We start from the raw sequence: 8825 nt of genomic DNA, 5'->3' as shown, positions 1-8825 counted from the left end.
ATTGTGAGTGTGCATCCTGTAATATTACTCCTAATATCCTAAGGAGCTATTATTCCTAATGTCATTGTGAGTGTGCATCCTGTAATATTACTCATAATATCCTAGGGAGATATTACTTTTAATATCACAGTTGGTGTACACCCTGTAATATTACTCATGATATCCTACGAAGATGATACTCCTAATAATACACCCTGTGATGTTACTGGCAACATTCTAGGCAGATATTACACCTAATATCACAGTGTGTGTATATCAGGTGTACATTCTAGGGAAATATTACCCTTAATATCACAAAAGTGTACACTCACTGTGATATTAAGAGTAATAGCTCCCTAAGATATTATGAATAATATCACAAGGTGTACACACATGGGGAACACCCACTGTGATATTAAAAGTAACATCTCTTAAGGATATTACAAATAGTATCACAGTGGGTATACACTGTGATAGGATTCGAAATATTCCTAGAATATTACAAGTAATATCACAGTGTGTACACCCCCACTGTAATATTAGGAATAATATCTCCCTAAAATAATTACTCCTAATATCTCAGTGGGTGTACACAATGTGTGTATACCATGTGTATCACAGGGTGTACCACTACTGTGATATGCTTGACATCTCCCAAGTATATTATGAGTAACATTACAGGGCATACACACACTGTGATATTAGGAGTAATATTTCCCTAACTTATTGTGAATAATATCACAGGGTGTACACATATGGTATCCACTCACTGTAATATTAGGAGTAATATCTCCCTAAAATATTATGAGTAATATCACAGGGTGTACACACATGGGGTCCACTCACTGTGATATTAGGAGTAATATCTCCTTAAGACATTACGAGTAATATCACAGTGAGTGTACACACATAGTGTGTACTATTAGGAGTAGTATCTACCTAGGATATTATAAATAATATCACAAGGTATACACATATATTGTACACCCACTGTGATATTAAGAGTAATATCTCCCTAGAATATTATGAGTAATATCACAGGGTGTACACATATGGAGTACAGCCATCGTGATATTAGAAGTAATATCTTTGTAGGATATTATGAGTAATATCATTGGGAGTACCTGCATGGTGTACACCCCCTGTGATATTAAAAGTAATATCTTCCTACTATATTGCATATCATATCACAGGGAGTACACACACACATAGACATTAGGAGGACTATCTCCCTAAAATATTACTAGTAATATTACAGGTGTATACACATGCTGTAAACACACAATGATATTAGTAGTAGTATGTTACTAGGATATTACAAGTAATATCCCAGGGTGTACACACCCACTGTAATATTAGCAGTAATATCTTTCTAGGATATCTTTCTAGGATATTACTTCTAGTAATATTACATAATATCCATATTACTGCTAATATCCTAGAAAGGGTACAAACATATTGTATACCTACTGTAATATTAGGAGTAATATCTCTCTAGGATATTCTGAGTAATATCATAGGGTGTATACAAATGGTGTACCCCCATTGTGATATTAAAGATAGTATCTTCTTAGAATATTATGAGTAATATCCCTGTGTACAACCACTGTGATATTATTTGTAATATCTGAGAGGGATATTATGAATAATATTACAGTGGTTTTACACCATGTGTGTACATCCTGTGATATTATTCATAATATCTAAGGAAGATATTGCTCCTAAGATCACAGTGAGTGTACACTCTGTGATATTATTCATAATATCCACGGGAGATGTTACTCCTAATATCACAGTAGGTATACACCTTGTGTTTGTACACTGTAATATTCTTTGTAATATTTTAGGGAGATGTTCTTCCTAATATCACAGTGGGTGCACACCTTGTGATAATATTCATAATAAGGGAGATATTATGCCTAATGTGATAGTTGGTTTTCCCCCTGTGCATACCCCGTGTGATACTATTTATAATATTTAAGGAAGACATTATGAATAATATCACAGTGGGTGTACATCCTGTTATGTTATTTGTAATATCTTAGGGAAATATTACTCCTAATATCACAGTAAATGTACACCTGGAGATATTATTTGTAATATCAAAGGGAGCTAGTACTCCTAATATCAATACCCTCTGATATTATTTGTAATATCTAAGGAAGATATTATTCCTAATATCATAGTAGGTGTATACCCTGTGATATTATTCATAATATCTGTGGAGATATTACTCCTAAAATCACAGTGGGTGTACACCCTGTGGTACAGACACTGTGGTATTATTTGTAATATCTTAGGGAGATAATGTGAATAATATTACAAGGTATACACCCAGGGTCATATTAGCAGTAATATGGAAGATCTTGTGAATAATATCACCAGATGTACACCAATTCTGATATTAGCAGTGATACCAAAGATATTGTGAATAATATCACTGGGCGTATACATACCCACTATGATATGCGCAGTAATAACAAACATTTTGTGAATAATATCACAGGGTGTACCCCCACTGTGATATTAGCAGTAACATTGAAGATACTGTGAACAATATCACAGGGGGTACCCCTGCTGTCATATTAGCAATAATATTGAAAATACTATGAATAATGTCACAGGGAGTACCTCTACTTTTATATTAGCAGTAATATTAAAGATATTGTGAATAATATTACAGGGTGTACTGTACCTCCACTGTGATATTAGCAGTAAAATTGAAGACATTGTGAAGAATATCACAGTATACATGACCACTGTGATACAAGCAGTAATAACGAAGATATTGTGAATATTAGAGGTTGTACTTCCACTGTGATATTAACAGTAATATCGAAGATATGTTGAATAATATCATAGGGTGTACCCCCACAGTGGTATTAGTAGCAATATCAAATATATTGTTAATAATACAGCAGGGTGTATCCCCACTGTGATATTAACCATAAATTAAAGCTATTATGAATAATATCAGAGTGTTTACCACCACTTTGATATTAGCAGTAATAAGAAAGATATTGTGAATAATATTACAGGTTGTACCCCCACTGTTACATTAGCACTAATATCGAAGATATCGTGAAGAATATCACAGGGTGTACCCCCACTGTGATGTTAGCTGTAATGTCAATAATATTATGAATAACATCACAGGGTGTACACCCACTGTGGTATTAGCAGTAACATAGAAGATATTGTGACCTCCACGTGTACCTCCACTGTGATATTAGCAGTAATATTGAAGAGAGATATTGTGAATAATACCACAGGGTGTTCCTGCACTTTTATATTAGCAGTAATATTGAAGAGAGACAGTGTGAATAATGTCACAGATTGTACCCTTACCGGGATATTAGTAGTAATATCAAAGATAGGAATTATGAATAATATCACAGGGTGTTTTTTCACTGTGATATTATCAGTAATATCAAAGATAGATATTATGAATAATACACTTTCAGTGTGATATTAGTAATATCGAAGATAGATATTATGAATAATATCAGGGTGTTTATCCCCACTGTGATATTAGCTGTAATATCAAAAATATTATGAATAATATCACAGGATGTACGCACATGGTGTATCTTCACTGTGATATTAGCAGTAATATTGAAGAAACTATGAATAATACCACAAGGTTTCCCCCCACTGTGATGTTAGCTGTAATATCGAAGATATTATAAATAATATCACAGGGTGTACCCCCACAGTGATATTAGCAGTAATATTGTAGATATTATGAATAATATCACAGGGAGTACATGTACTGTGATATTAGCAGTAATATCTAAGCTATTATGTGTAATATCATAGCATTTACACACACTGTGATATTGGCAGTAATATCGAAGATATTATAAATAATATCACCCAGTGTGTACAACCACTGTGATATTTGCAGTAATATAGAAGATATGAATAATATCACAAGGTGTATATTCACTGTGATATTAGCAGTAACATCAAAAATATTTTGGATAATGTCACATAATAATGCTACTGTGATACTAGCAGTAATATCGCAGATATTATGAATAGTATCACTGGTTGTATATCCAGGGGTGTACACTCACTGTGATATTAGTAGTAATGTGAAAGATATTATGAGTAATATCACAGGGTTTACACACATGTTGTATCCCCACTGTGATGTTTGCAGTAATATCCTTGATAGATATAGTGAATAATATCAGAGTGTGTACCCCAATGTGATATTAGTAGTAATATCGAAGATATTATTAATAATATTACAGGGTGTACCCCACTGTATTACCCCTGCATTACAGGGTATACACCCAGGGTGTACACCCACTGTGACATCAGCAGTAATATCGTAGATATTATGAACAGAATCACAGGATGTACACACAGGATGTACACTCACTCTGATAATAGCAGTAATACCATCGAAGATATTATGAACAGTACCACAAAGTGTACACACAAGGTGTATTCCCACTGTGATATTAGCAGTAATATCATCGAAGATATTTGAACAGTAAAGTAGGGTGTACACCTACTGTGATATTAGCAGCAATATAATCGAAGATATTATGAACAACAATATCCCTGTAATATTTATAATATGCAGTGTTCACACACTGTGATATTAATGAAAAATCTCTCTGATATTTATAATATCCAGTGTTAACACTCAGTGTTTACACAGTACGATATCAATAAAATATTGCTCTGATATTTATAATATTTAGTGTAAACACACCGGGATATTAATGAAATATTGCTGTGATATTTATAATATCCAGTTTCCCCATGCTTTTTACACACTGTGATAATAATGAAATATTGCTCTGATATTTATAATATCCCGTGTTTACACACTGTAAGATTAATAAAATATCTCTCTTGATATTTATAATATCCAGGATTCACAGTGTTTACACAGTGATATTAATGAAATATCACTCAGATATTTATAATATCCCGTGTTTACACACTGTGATATTAACTGAATATTGCTCTGATATTCATAATATCCAGTGTTTACACAGAATGTTTACACACTCTGATATTAATGACATATTGCTCTGATATTTGTAATATCCAGTGTTTACACACTGTTACATTAATGAATTATTACTCTGATGTTTATAATATTCAGCGTTCACACAGTGTTTACACACTGTGATATTAATGAAATATCCCTCTGATATTTGTAATATCCAGTGTTTACACGCAGTGTTTACACAGTGTGATGTTAATAATATGTCGATCTAATATTTATCATATCCTTTGTTTACACAGTGTTTACACACTGTGATATTAATTAAATATTGCTCTGATATTTATAATATTCAGTGTTTACACACAGCTCTTAAGCAGTGTGATATTAATGAAATGTCACTCTGATATTTTTAATATCCAGTGTTTACACACTGTGATATTAACAAAATATCGGTATGATATTTATAATATCCAGTGCTTACACACTGTGACAGTAATGAATTATTGCTCTTATAATTATAATATCCAGTGTTGCTTACACAATGTGATATTAATAAAATATTGCTCTGATACTTATACTATCCAGTGTTTACACACTGTGATATTAATGAAATATTGCCCTATTTATGATATCCAGTGTTTACACACTGTGATATTAAATATCGCTTTGATATTTACATTATCCAGTGTTTAAACACAGTATTTACGCACTGTGATATTAATGAAATATCATTTTGTTATTTATAATATCCAGTGTATACACACTGTAATATTAATGAAATATCACCCTGATAATCATAATATCCAGTGTTTAGACACTGAGATATTATAATAAAATATAGCCTTGATATTTATAATATCAAGTGTGTACACACTGTGATATTTAATGAAATATCACCCTGACATTTATAAAATGCAGTTTTTACACACTGTGATATTAATGAAATATCACCAGGATATTTATAATATCCAGTGTTTACACACTGTAATATTAATAAAATATCACTGTGATATTTATAATAGCCAGTGTTTACACACTGTGCTTTTAATGAAATATCGATATTACTACTAATATCTTGTGCTAACACACTGTAATATTAAACACATTGTGATATTATTCACAATCTCACCAATATTACTACTGATGTCCAGTGTTAACACACTGAGATATTAAACACACTGTGATATTATTCACAATATCACCGATATTACTACTGATGTCCAATGTTAACACACTGTGATATTAAACAAACTGTGATATTATTCACAATATCACTGATATTACTACTGATGTCCAGTGTTAACACACTTTGATATTCATGATATCATCGATGTTACTACTAATATCCAGTGTGTGTTAGCTGACAAATGTTTACGGATTAGTGGTGAAACTTGCATTTTCAGGTTTTCTAGATGACTATCTGTTTTTTGGAGTGGTGGTTTTTTAAAAATGGCTACACAGAGTTTTTGACACTCTTCCCATCAAGAGGCAGGGTCTGTCTCCCCTCCCTTGGATCTGAGCAGGCTTGAAACCAATTAGAAGAGAGGAACTGATGTGCTGAGACTTCTGCAACTAGATCATAAAAGGACGGTAGCTTCCATTCTGTTCACTGGAACACTCATGCTCTGATCTGTCATGTAAGAAATCTGACTATTCCAGAACCACCATGATGGAGAAAGTACATATAGGCACTCAAGTCAACAGTCACAATGGAACTCCCTGCTGATGACCGACATCCACAGTCATTTGTAAGTGAGCCATTGTGGATGGCCAACCCAACCAAACCTTCAAGTAAGAGCAGCCCTAGCAAACATTCATCTGCAACCACGGGAGAGACCCTCAAATAAGAAATGCCCACAGAGCCTTTCTTGGGCTCCTAATTAACAAATGTGTGAGAAAACAAATCGTTGTTAGTTTACAAAAATAAGTTCTTGGGTAAATTGTTATGCAGTGATAGTAATCGAAAGCATTATGGTTTGTGGGCTGTTATGCTAGGAGGGGATTGAATGAAAAGGAATGGAAGAAGAGAAACCTGTGTCAGACATTGCTGAATTGGCTTGTAAATCAGAATCTTGTGGAAATTTGTAGAGTCTCTAAGTCTTAGGTGGGCCCAGGAATGTTTAAGAATTATCTCCTGTGAAAATGCTAAGCTACTTTTATCACAATAGTAGTAAATGGACAATTCAAAAGGACATAAATTTCTCTCCCTCTACCGTGTGATTCCCTTCTGTTATTTTTTTTTCAAAGCTTTCCTGAATATTTATTTCTCCAGGTGAACTCAAGATCATTTTGCCATGTTCCTCCCAAAATCTTTTTGCTCTTTTGATTGCGATCCCATTAACTGTATAGGTGAATTTATGGAGACATCATACTATTCAATACTGGGTATTCTTATCCTAGAATGCAGTTCAGATGCTCCTTGATTTATGATGGGATTACATCCCGATAAACCCATTGCAAATTGAAAATATTGTAAGTTGAAAATGCATTTAATACATCTAAGCCACCAAAAATCATAGTTTAGTTCAGCACACCTTAAATGTACTCAGAAGACATATTAGCCTACAGCTGGGCAAAATCATCCAACAGAGCTGATTTTATAGCAAAGTGTTGAATATCTCATGTAATTTAAAGAATACTGTACTGAAAGTGAAAGTCAGGATGCCTGTATGGGTAGTGTGGTGTAAACCCAAAGTATCGGAGACAGGTCTCAGTCAATTTAGAAAGTTTATTTTGCCAAGGTTAAGGATGTGCCCGTGACACAGCCTCAGGAGGTCCTGGTGGTGGTTCTATACATTTTAGGGAGACATGAGACATCAATATATGTAAGGTGTACATTGGTTCCATCTGGAAAGGTGAGATGACCTAAAGTGGGGATGGGGGCTTCCAGGTCAGAGGTAGATGAGAGACAAACGGTTGCATTCTTTTGAATTTCTGATAAGCCTTCCACTGAAAACACAATTTACAGGAATAGTCACTTAGGCCTTAGTCTCTTAGCGAAACAATATGGCAAAGGAAGCAATCAGATAAGCATTTGTCTCACGGTGAGCAGAGAGGACTTTGAGTTCTGTCTGTCCTTTGTTCACAAGGGATTTCCTTGTGGCCTAGTGATTTTTGGGGTCCCAAGATTTATTAGGGAGTTCCATTTGGCTTAGTGATTTGGGGGTCCTGAGATTTATTTTCCTTTTTCAATGGTTTCTAGTGAATGCATATCACTTCTCCACCACCATAAAGTCAAACCCTGGTAAATTGGGGACCATCTGTATGTTCCGCTTTCTCCAAGTGTCTCTGTGTCCCGTGGCAGAGCTACACCATGTCCATCGTATACATCCTATTTCTGTTAAGGTCTATCATAGGTATGTTTTAATTGCAAATGGGATTTTCTACCACTTCTAGTTAATTTTTAATTGATGTTTCCTATAGGACTGCTGTTTTTTATATTTACTTTGTGATCAACCACTTACTGAATTACCTTATCTTTGATGGTTTCTCAGTTGATTCCCTTTTGTTTAACACACATCATGTGAAAATCATTTGACCTCCCACTTTCTAAATTGTGTACATCATTTCTCTCCCTTGCGAATTACACTGGCCAGTGCTTCCACAGTGTTAAATTGTCATGATATGGTGGGAATGCATGTTCACTAATGCCTTTGGTTTCCAGCTTGGGAAACTCATACCAATGAAATCTGATACAAGTAATCCACAATCAGCACCAGGGGTACCACTGACATATGACACAACCTTTATCAGCTTACTTCTTCAACCTGGCCTTGATACATAGTGCTCATTTTCATGATCCCAGTGGAATAAGAGGTCAGTAAAATTTCTTCAGATTCTCTGAGACAGGCTGCACCTCCTCCCCAATGGGGAG

This window comes from Colobus angolensis, unplaced genomic scaffold, assembly GCF_000951035.1.
Source record: "Colobus angolensis palliatus isolate OR3802 unplaced genomic scaffold, Cang.pa_1.0 Scaffold233, whole genome shotgun sequence".
Classification (NCBI taxonomy): Eukaryota; Metazoa; Chordata; class Mammalia; order Primates; family Cercopithecidae; genus Colobus; species Colobus angolensis.
The sequence above is the reverse complement of the archived record's forward strand: the minus strand, read 5'-3'. Positions refer to the sequence as shown.